The 11759-nt window shown below is 39.2% G+C and overlaps 1 protein-coding gene across 27 annotated transcripts in view; it reads right to left on the bottom strand.

Moving 5' to 3' along the window:
- Positions 1-7495: 7495 nt before the first annotated feature.
- Positions 7496-11759, bottom strand: part of LOC122878748 (muscleblind-like protein 1) — a 66901-nt gene continuing 62637 nt past the window's right edge. For all 27 annotated transcript variants that reach the window (XM_044202026.1, XM_044202032.1, XM_044202023.1 and 24 more), the window contains one exon: positions 7496-11224. The gene's annotated coding sequence lies outside the window, so the exon portion shown is untranslated. The remainder of the gene's footprint in view (positions 11225-11759) is intronic.

The following is an 11759-nucleotide window of genomic DNA, read 5'->3' as shown; positions in this document are numbered from 1 at the left end:
TAAGAATGTAACTTAGGCAGTGACCAGCAGAAATGGTACTAAATGAAGAGCTCTTGGAAGGGAAGTCTTTATTTTTTCAGACCAATGAAAGAAATGTTCATTGAGATATTGCACTGAGTTACAGAAGCTAGTGGAACAGCAGATAGTCTGGAAGAGAAGTCATAACTTTGGCTATCTACACATATGTTTAAGAACAGATTTCAGCCTAAAAATTGCTTCAGTAATTACTTTCCTGTTCTTCAACAACCTCAACTATATGCTGCCACTGCTACTAATATTGAACTAAATAACTTTCTCCCTCAACTTTTAGGAGATTCATGTCTTTGTTCTCTCCTCCTTCCCACATTCTTCAGTTTTTACCCCCTCCCACTTTCTCAGAAGCATTAAACCAAAGAACAGATATGCTACTTTTTTAACTTCATATTAGATAGCTGTATGGTCTGGCGAGCACCATTTTCCAAGCCTAATAAGGTGACAGAAAGGATTACAAGAAGAAGTCAGCACAACTTCAAGCACGTTGCTTCTCCAGTTCCCTCCACTGGCCTGTTATTATTGGCTAATTAATATTTGGTTGGCAAACACAGATTAGTCGAAATGTGATTAATCTGAAAACAGGATCTGGTGCTACCTCAATCCAACAGTGACTCCTTAAAAAATAGAGCCTCCTGAGCAGCTGTTTGCTCTTGTATGATAAAGTGTCTGTCTGAGTCACGGTGCTATTGAGAATTATTCACACATGGGTTCATGAGAAACTGCCTGCCTCAGGTTTGGCTGCCTACATGAATACACTCAAGCTGAAGGTCACATCGAGGAGCACAGTGGTGGGTTGGGCACAGGAGCAGGAAATAGCAGAGAAATTGGACTGACTGGCCCTAAATTAAACAGCAAGTCACTATTTCTCTTTACTGCATTTTGACCCCTAGCAGGTTTCTAAACATATTTCATCATATAAGTGTGTAATGATAGCTTCAGCGTGATAGGACCTCATTTTGGGGGAAAAACAGTGTTCTGTGCTGTGTGAATGGAAGAAAAAGAGACAAATCTAAGCAACAGAGCTGTGATTGCTATCTTTTGTATAAATGGCACAAACATTTCCTGTTTCCTGTTTGGCACCAAATAGTTAAATTGAAGCATGTGTAATGAATTGTGGCATGAAGGGCTGGAGAGATGAAAAGAACTGTTAAAGCAATATTTAGACATTCTGGGAGATACACTTATTTGCTTTCTTGCCGAGAGTTGAGACGGTCGATACCACTCTCATGTCTGTTCAATATAAAGGAGCTTCAGAAAGTGAGCCGTTGCTGTATGAAAGTACCTTAGGGTACAGTTAGGAGGAGGTTAGCTTAGCGTAAAAACTGGAAACAGCGGGAAATAGCTAGCCTGGCTCTTTCCAAAGGTAGACAATCCACCTACCAGCACCTCTAAATCTCACTGATTAACACGTTATATCTCCTTTATTTAATCTGTACAAAAATGTTTTTATTTTTACCTGCATGTATCGACCTTCCCAGTCTTTCTGCTCAACTAAGCTAACCAGTTCCTGGCTCCAGTCATATACTGAACGGGCAGGTATAGAAGTGGTATCGATCTTCTCATCTAACTCTCAGCAAGTAAGCTTATAAGTGTATATATCCAACCATTCCTTTAAAAGGTCCAGTGTATAGGATTTAGTGGCATCTAGCGGTGAAATTGCAGTTTGCAACCATTTGAATACAGCTCACATCACCCTCCCCTTCCAAGCGTGTAGGAGAAACTACTGTGGCCGTGAAAAACGCAAACGGCCCTATCTAGAGCCAGTGATTGGTTTGTCTGTTCTGGGCTACTATAGAAACATGGCGGTGCAACATGGTGACCTCCGTGGAAGGAGACCCGCTCCCTATGTAGATAAAAACAGCTTATTCTAAGGTAATGAAAACACAACGATTCTTATTTTCAGGTGTTACACTAATTAAAACATACTTATAAATATTAGATTCCATTTATGCCAATAGCTCCTCCTAAATGTTGCACACTGGACCTTTAAGAAAATCTTGTGAAGAAGCACTGTTACCAATGATGAAGCTTATCTCTTTTGAATCTTTCTTTTGTGGGGAAGTGGCAGCTACAGAACCACCACTGGAATAATCAATTATTAACTATTGTAATACAGCACATAATGCAAACATTAGAAATGAGGTCTCGATGGTAAAACAGTTGAGATAAAACATCTGGGACAAAATACCGAGGAAAGGGGAGAGCTGCATATATATATTACAGGCCAAACTGGCTGTCTCAGCAATAGGCCCCTCTCACTCTTCCTAAATCACTGTGAATTAATTACCCCACCGGTGATTTAGGTGCCAACTGCCACTGTGCCAATAGCTTGGTGATAGCCTCAGTGATCAGACTGCTTTATGAGCTAAACATGGGTGGCAGAGATGGATGAGATAAGGAAGAGTAAGGGAGAAAAAAGAGAGAAGGAGCTGTTGAGGAAACTCATTAATGAGAGGGATGGATTAAGGGTATTACACATACATGAGCGGCATACTGATTTACACTCGGTCTGCCCTGAAATGCAGATTTATATTAAAGCTTCAAATAGTTTGTCTTTGGACTGAAAGGGTGATCCCCACCTCCTCTCTCTTCCCCTCCCCACCTTCATAAGCTGGAGGGTGACGCTGTGACAGAGTTGATTTGAATCCATTTTGGCTCCTCACTCATGTGACTCTTCACTTCATCCTCCTAGCTGTCCACAGAGTCCTGTCACAAAGATGAATTTTAGCCTACACCACAGCTGTTACAACATATTTTCCCTCTTTCTTCCTGTGGGCTGTGGTGTCACAGTGGGATCTTTCTTAAGGCTTTGTCTCTCTCTGTACAGCTCTCATTCTCTGTCAAGTTCCCCCACTGCTGCTTCATTCGTCCTCAAATAGCACAGTCCCGTAAAGACAAATGACAGGCTAATTAACTGACAATAAAGAACATCGCACAGTATGTTAATACAACCTACATTGTGCTTTCCCTGACCTCCTCTCTCTTTCCTTTATTCCTCTTTGTGTGCTACACGTAACGTCAAGGGACATCCTGTCACCATGTGAATAGTGGCTGTTCATCTCTGGGTACAGCTGTGCCCTCAGTACCCTCTTTGTATGACCCATATTCTGTCAGCAAAATACCCTGCCAGTTGTTATGTACCCCCTGACTTGTTCTTCTCCCGCTATCTAATAGCTAAAATATTCAGTAAACTGCTAATTCTGAGTTTGTTACAGCCTCAAGGTCATGTCATACACATAGAAATGCCACGCACTGTTCTGACTGTAGTTTGAAGGTTGTATTTCAACTATTTGCTGCGTCATTAAATTCCCATTTAGATTACGAAACAGTACAGACATGTCAAGTCTTTTACAAAGGAGCACTTACTGCCGCTAACGATGGGCTAAATGGAAGCGTTGCTGCCTTAAATTGGTTTAAAAACTCTCTTTGTACTGTACCAGAACATATGCCACAACTTCATACGTTGTCGGATTGATGGAGATTAGGTGTCATGGACCCCAATAGAGGGTGAATGATGAATAGTAACAGTCTGGTGTCCCCTTGTGGCCACCGCATAGTTGACGATCGATTAAGCTTTCTACTATAAACAGAGGCTGATTTAACCATGACAAAGGCCACTTTAAACTTACAGAAAATAAGCATCAGTTACAGTAGTAGTCAGTTCCCTACTGCACTGATCTGGAGGCGGGACATGTCAAAAATAACAGTCTAGTAAAACACTTGGGAAAGATGTGCACTTGGCACTAGATGTACTGTACGTCAGCAATCTGTCTTGCTTTTTTTTTACAAATGTGTCAATCAGCAACAATTTAGATGTCGTGGAAATTTGCCAAATCCATCAGGTCCCATTGTCAAAGTCTGGTTGTTTTCCAGACAGACAGACCAACATACAACATGCTTGCTAGAATATGTCCCAAAGTGAGAGGCTCCTTCCTTTGAATGACTCTGTATGGCCTTTCTAGGACTGCCGTTTACCTTAACTGCACCTTCTCTGGTCTAGCCTCACAGTGACCAAAACTAATTGTGTATTCAAGCAGTCCTCTTAAAATGTTAAAGTTGAAAATTTCCAAGTTTACCACCAGGGAGTTGCCCTGAAATTGTCAGCAAAGTGGTAAACATCAGTGGTTACGCTGAGTTTGAAGATACCCAAGTTTACAGAACAGTGGACAGTTGCTTCCAACTTTCAAAGGCTGGCACATCCAGCAGGTGTTACTATATGATACAAGGAAGCTAAAAATTTGGTAGCCAAGCCTAAATAGAAGAGACACAGGCCTAGTGTTTCTGAACAAGATTCAGTTACAAGACTCCGTCAAAACACAACCAAATCAAAGGCCTGTTATTGGCAGCTCGGCAGATGGTTGGTGTTCAATTCTGTGATGGACTTCAACCGGTCAGATCGATACCTCTTCTTTTTCAGGAGGAGACATGATTAGACTAACCTGCTGCTGCTCCCACTCTCTTTTTCCATCAGCACAAGAAAACACTCACAGACACTTACTGTAAACACATACACACACAAACACACTTACTGTAATCACATACACCTGTGTGCATGCACACACACACACACACACACACACACACACACACACACACACACACTCCCACATACACCCTGGAGAAAATTGGATGTTTGAGCTGTGCTCCAAGTAGCACTCAGTGAAAGTCAAGCGATGACTCAGCAGACAGATAACAGTGAGGGAGAGGCAGCAACAGCGTTTAAGTCAAGCTGGGGAGGGTAATTACTTTGAAGTAAAGGTGTCAAAGAGTGAAGAAGATGATAATCTAGCTGTCTATCGTTTTGATCATCATGTATCAACCCTGGAATTACCTGTCCGTCTCATTTTGTTTGCACATAAAACCATTTTGATGCCTGTTGTCTCATTATTTCTTCATGCCCTCGCATCTCACTGTTGTACCTCCTGCCACATCTAGTACTCAGTGAAAGACTCATGTCTGCCACTATCGCCTTCTCTTCATTCTCCATTTCCTTCGTTGTTTTTTCTCTCTTCTTTCTTTCACTTGGTTTCACGCTCTCTTCCTCTCCATCCCTCTTTTCTCATTATTGCCTCTATAATTAGATCAGAGTTTTAGTCCATCAGGGGGTCAGTAAAAAAAAAGCATTCAATTCAACTGCGTATCTAACGCCTCAATTGAACAGACATCCCACATTGCTGTTTTGTCTGTATCTATAATGCACAAATAGAAGTGTTTAAATTTGTATTGCATTTCTCAGTATTTTCCTCCCCTGAGAGGTAAGTCATTAAATGACATTTATTGTGTATTAATGGACACTTATGGCTGAGTGCTCACAGTGCAACTCTTCTTTTTCCCCACATGACAACTTGGCTGGGGGTGCAATCTTTTTACACACACACACACACACACATTATTCCGCTTTATTTGTTGTTTTAAGAAGAGCCTAATTGAAAAACTAGGCATGGTAAGGGGGCAGTGGTAAGTGAGATTCATGACGCGTTGTGGACATGAGGTCGTACATCATAGTTTTTGAGGCAGGCGACAGAAGCTGCCATTATTGGATCAGCACTGCTTCATTAAGTCTCCACACGACACAGTCTGCCGCTAACGCCTGTGGACAGAGAGATGGAGGGAGAGAACTGAGAAGGAAAGGAAGGACAAAAGCTGGGAGGGAAAGAGACAAGGCAAAGGAAGCTGATAACAGAGTGAAGAAGGAGAGAGAGCCAATATAGATGTGCAATAGGGGAAGAGAGAGAAGAGTGAGATTGAATGTGAAAAAGAGACACTGGAACAAAATCGTCATCCACAATTTTCTGTAATTCAAGGTAATTTAATGATTTTTTCAGGCAGATAATCTGGTGTAGAAATCAGTGAGTAAGGAAACAATGCATTAGAGATAATGACCTCCAGCTTCATGTTAATGCTGGCTTAGTCAACATTTCCACAGCAATTCAAGCAGTGTGTTGGCAACCCCTCACCACATTCAAGTTTCAGATCCATTTCCATCCATCCATCCATCCGTCTCTCCATCTCATTTTCCCTGACGACTGTCGCAATTATTTCATTTGATTAGATAAAGCATCAGGAACAATAATCTCAGCCTATTCAAATACTTTTATGATTAAAGAATACATATCCAAAGATTCAATATATACATATCTCCAATGATGGACTTACAGGTGATTGCAGATTCCTACATTGTGCCATCACTGCTGAACTGTGAGCCCAAATTGACAAAGAGATGGTGCCATCTGGTGGCTGTACTGTGCATCACATCTTTGAACAAGCAGCATGGTGTTTATTTTGCTCTGGAGAAGGACATCTCATCTGTGACTGGTTTCTGTGAAAAGACACCAAATCTGCACTGGTGTTTTAAATTATTTTGGCTAATTCAACGTCTTTTCAGGACTGTGTGGACATGCACAGACTGCACTTGAGGTCTAATCAGCCACATTAACTGAAAATACCTGCGTCACTGAACCAGGGGTGGACAAGGGCTTAAATTTAGAATATTTCATATAATTTTAAATTCTATGTTGTGAAATATTTCTCCGTGTTAAATTCCATTCTCTTCACACCCTGAACCCTGGACATAGCCTTTTTATCTGGCCTTGACTCGTGTCTGCACAAGCTGTTCTCATCCCCCGCTCATCCCATCTGTTTTGTAGCCAACCTTGGCATCTTATGACTACCTCTTTGTTTCCATGTACCTCTTTTTTTAACTCAGGTTTTCCAACCATATATATTCCTGTGTGCTTCATTAAACTTTAGAACACTGTTGAACTGAACTCTGCTTCATGTCACTTTGTTCTTGTTGTTTCCAGAAGTCAACTCTCAAGGGTCAAGTCAGTAGATGATGAAATAATTGATCACAACATGCTAAAATGCTGACATGAACCTTGTCTTGTGTGTACATGCTATATTAGTTGAATTAATTAGGCTACCTCAAGATTTCAAGGTATTTCTCCCCCCACTTATTAAAAAACCGCATCTAAATTAAGTCACATTCAGACTTTATAGGTGTATCAGCACATGTTTTTGTATAGATTAAACAAACAAGATGTAACATTAAAAAATGTGAGCTTTAGAGGTGTTGGTAGGAGGATTTTGTTAGGGCCAGGCTAGCTGTTTCTCCATGTATCCAGTCATTGTGCTAAGCTAAGCTAGCTAGCTAGTTGTATCAACTTAGACCGAAACTATAAATGATATGCTCTTTATTAGAAAGTAAACAAACACAGTTATACCCTAATTAGACACCATACACCTAAATTATGCTGTAATTAGAAACCGTATATAATGTATACCGTAAAATAAAGTGCGACCGCTACAGCATATGTAAGATATGAGGGTATCAATCTTCTTTGGCAAGAACGCAAATATGTGTATTTTCCAAAATGCTGTTACTTTAATTAGACAGAACCACCTTTAGATACAATCCCCATATGTATGCAATATGAAATAATGTGTCTTAAGCAAATTCTTCTTTAGTTCAGTTCGTTTGTAAATTTTTATTACATTTTTTTATTCATAACAGCAAGAATCAAATATAGCAATGCAGGCCCCGTGAAAAAATGTGTCAATAACTTTTTTCTCTTAACCAGACACATCCATCAAAGTTGGCACAATACACCACAGGTTATATTAGCTACATTCATGACTTAGATTATTACATGATGTTGTAGTTAATAAAAACCCCAGCAAACACGTTCCCACCAGCCGCAGAAGGTACAATTTCCCACCTCTATTTCATTTCTGGTTTCTTCTCACACATTTCATTCTAATGAGATTATATTTTATGGCTTTAGACTGTGACAATCAAGAGGTTTTCTCTACAGGTGCTTTTCAGGTGAGGTGGCCAGCATGCAAACAGGACACATTCTTTCAGGGAGCCCGGAGCAGTAAAACAGGCAGAAACAAACTGCAGCAGAAGACAGAATACATCATATTAGCACTATAAGCAGAGAAAACAAACAACAAACGAAAAAGAGTTCAGTTTACATTATATCATAAACGTAAGCATGCGTGCTTGTAGGAGATGAGAGATGACTAAGATGATCAGGACAAAATTTCAAACTAACGACTTATTGACCAAACCACAAAACAGTATTTCACTCTGAAATTATTCTTTAATTCTGCCTGATGTTGAACTACATTCTTGTTTGGTCAGTTTCATCTACTAGAAGCACAGCTTACATAAACATAAAGAACATACTTATAGCTATGGTGTTTGTGTTGCATGTATTTTAACTCTCCAAGTGGTAAAACTCTAGTGAGTATATTCTCAGGAATCTTTTTTTTTTTAAATAAACCACTATTCTATTTTTGTATTTTTTATATATATTTTATTCCATTACATTGATAGAATATTGTATACTGTAAATACATCTTTCTGTGTAACATGTTTTCTTATTCAATATTACTGTCGTGATTTTTTTAAACGGTATATGTATTTCCTTTAACATGCATTCCTCTCCGAGTAAACTAAAGAGACAGGACGTGTTGTGATTGGTTGGGCCTGGGAGGGAGTGGCCATGACACACAGACCTGTCAGTACAGGCAGGTTAGGGGACCAGACAAACCCAGTCAGGCCCTCACGCTGGAGGGTAGTGGACGCCTCCTCCGGAAGGTTACCTGGCAAACTACAAGCTGCTGACAAAAAAGAAGAGCAACACTTGGCCTTTTCTGAAAGGGGTCGGAGAGTGAGAACTCAGTGCCCTTTTGATGCAAGCAATTTTGTTCAGCCTTTCATAAGATTTTTTTTTGTTATCCTAGCAAAATTCCTTGTCATTATAGACATAATTTTTTTTATTCAAAATAAGATCTCAATATACATGATTCTCTCTTTTTTGACTATGTACAGAAGTGCAAAAAAGTCATCCTTTATCACCTTTATCGCCTCAAGATTCCCCACCCCACCCTTGTTGTTTGCAGTTGGCTAAGTAAGAGATGAGTGTGCAGACTCAGTTCCCTACTCACCGCGTTCACCTGACCCGCCAGCAACGCCCCCAAAAAAGTGATCAAATATGCAGCTTGTTTTCCAACATGGCCCAATTTCCAGGGAGAGTAAAAATATTAAAACAATAGTTACTATTTGAAATGGATACAGTAGAAAATAACATCTTTACTCTAAACATCTAAGAACTAGATTTTTATAATAGTCTTTTTTTTCTTATATGACTAGTTACAAACCTTACAATCATTAAAATATTACTCCGTTATCGGCGATGGTTGCCACAGTGACAACTTAGCCTCTCTGTTCTATTATTTCATCGTTTCATCGTTAGTTACTCATATAAAACATCTCTGTTCAAAGAACACAAAAAGACTAGATAAATGAACAATATGCATACAGTTCAACAATATGCATAACGTAGAAAATATTGAGTTTACAATTGTAATCATATTAAAATTAACATTACATGGAATTTCAGGAAACTGTGCATGAGGAACACACAAACACACACGTTTATCTTATATTCATTATAAGAAAGATAAATATAATAAGTAAAACTAAAAATCAGAACTAAATATCAAAATATCATCCAAACAAAATAAAGTTAAACACTCCTCATCTAAAGAAAAACTACAAGAAAGTTAAGAAAACACTGACAAAAAAAGTGACAATTACATAGTGCTCTGTGTATGGCGTGGATTAGGCAACTGGATGGTTCAAAATGGCATGTTGCATTGTGCTGACCCGATGGTACATTCTAAGGCTTTGGATGAGTAATACAATCGTTTTATATTCTTGCCACTTTCCCTGTACTATCCACCAATTAAATATGCCTGAAGAACACCCAGAACACAACAAAAACAAAGAGTTCTAGAGATCTACTCTTTACACCCGCTCGCTAAGGTGGCCCACACATTTAAAAAATGTTTGTCTACCGACAATATCTAATAACAGTGACACAAAAAGACTTTGGCTGACTATCTGAACAGTTCTCAGGTAGACGTATTAAACAAATATTCTTAAATATGTAAGACTATATATACACTACACTGAATCTACTTTGACAATCTGCCTTAAAATATGCATAACCATACAAATAAAAAACAAATCATGTCATACAAATCACATATCCATCACCAGTTGCACCTTCGATTTTGACTTCTGTCTCACAGCAGTTTGGATACCAACTGATCGCCGTGTTGTTTCAAAGCTATTCATCTTCATAATTAGGAGTCTTTGGTCTCTTGCGCAGGCCAAGACACCACATACAACCCATCTTACTTTTAGAATCAATAGACTTGATGATCATGGAGAGATCCGTGTCAGCACAGATGCAGTCGTTTCCTGTCTAAACAACTGACATCAAAACGAAGTCTAAGAAAGAAAAAAAAACAAGCTATTCATTCAGTAGAAGATTTGAGTAAAGCGGACAATCTGGGGAAGGTTATCAAATCAGCACTGGTGCTATTGGGAATCACAGGTAATGACAGGTCACGACATCGGACATTACATGCTGTCCAAGAGAGAAAATAGACGTATTAAAGGGAAGCGTTGAGTTTGACGCTTTGTAACACTGCTTAAATACCATTCATGTGTTTTGAGATGTATGGCACTTTACATGGATGCCTGCAAGGTTAAAGACATGTGCTTAAGAGATAGAAAGGTAGGCTACAAAGGTTTGAAAGACACCTCACAGACATTCAGTTGCTATTTTGCCTCTGAGTTCACTCATGTAATTTCCCTTATCACTGGTTTAACAAAATAAAATCATAAACAAAAATCATTGTGCATGCATATGTGATTCACTCAGATTTTTCCGTTTCTTTTACATCAACTGAAATACAAGGTGCACCTGTGTGTAAACAAATGAACACATTTAGGTTAAAGACCAACAACCAATAAACGAACGAAATAAGTCATGATTCTTGGTCAATGGACGTACCAATCCAGTCGATTTTTTGATGACTGCTCCACACATTTACCTCATGTTAACATTCAAAGTGTGTCCGGTGAATAAAGGTAAGTTGCCTCTACAGAGCGAAAGGCAGTCTTTAATGCAAATTATGTTCTTTTCTGTTGTTGTGTAGTAGTGTGCATGAAGTACACATGAAAACAATCCTAACAAACTGTGCCTCCTATGTTAACATGCAGATTTATTCCAAACCAATTGAGATTTGGTTCTCCGTTTTGCTCTTGATGTTACAGGCATGAAGGGTGACCGCTAATCTTGGACTCGACACCAGCAAGGTCCAGTTCCATCTGGAAAGAGGTTCGGAAAACACAGCAAATCAAATGTGAAGGAAGAGGACGAGCTGTAACAAAACTTAGTTTAAACGTTTCTTATTGTCTTGAAATCGGACCCTGATTTCACACCACGGGCAAGGCTTCAACTGTATTGGCAGACAAAAATGTCAATAGTGGACGATTCTACAAAACCCTGAATTACTTTTAATGTTTTCTACGTCCAGTGCCAACATTTTTAAAATTTTCCCATATCTGTACATTGAAACTTTGGTATGGTTAAGGTTTGAATAAGACTGCGATATGGCAAAAAAACTACTGTATGTTTAAGATATGGTTAGGGTTAGGCAACTAAAACACTTGGTTAACCAAGACATTTTTCGAATGCGTAACTGTAAAACCACAAATTATCGTTTTTACATATCTAGCTAAGCTAAGCTAACCAGCTGCTGTCTGTACAGTAGCTTCATATTTAGCATATGAGAGTGCCATCAATCTTCTCATCTAACTCTCAGGCAAGAAAGCAAATAAGCATATTTCCCAACTAAATTCC

The sequence above is a fragment of the Siniperca chuatsi genome, linkage group LG7 (assembly GCF_020085105.1).
Source record: "Siniperca chuatsi isolate FFG_IHB_CAS linkage group LG7, ASM2008510v1, whole genome shotgun sequence".
NCBI classification, from domain to species: Eukaryota; Metazoa; Chordata; class Actinopteri; order Centrarchiformes; family Sinipercidae; genus Siniperca; species Siniperca chuatsi.
Note: the sequence above shows the minus strand (reverse complement) of the source record. Positions and strands in the feature narration are given on the sequence as shown.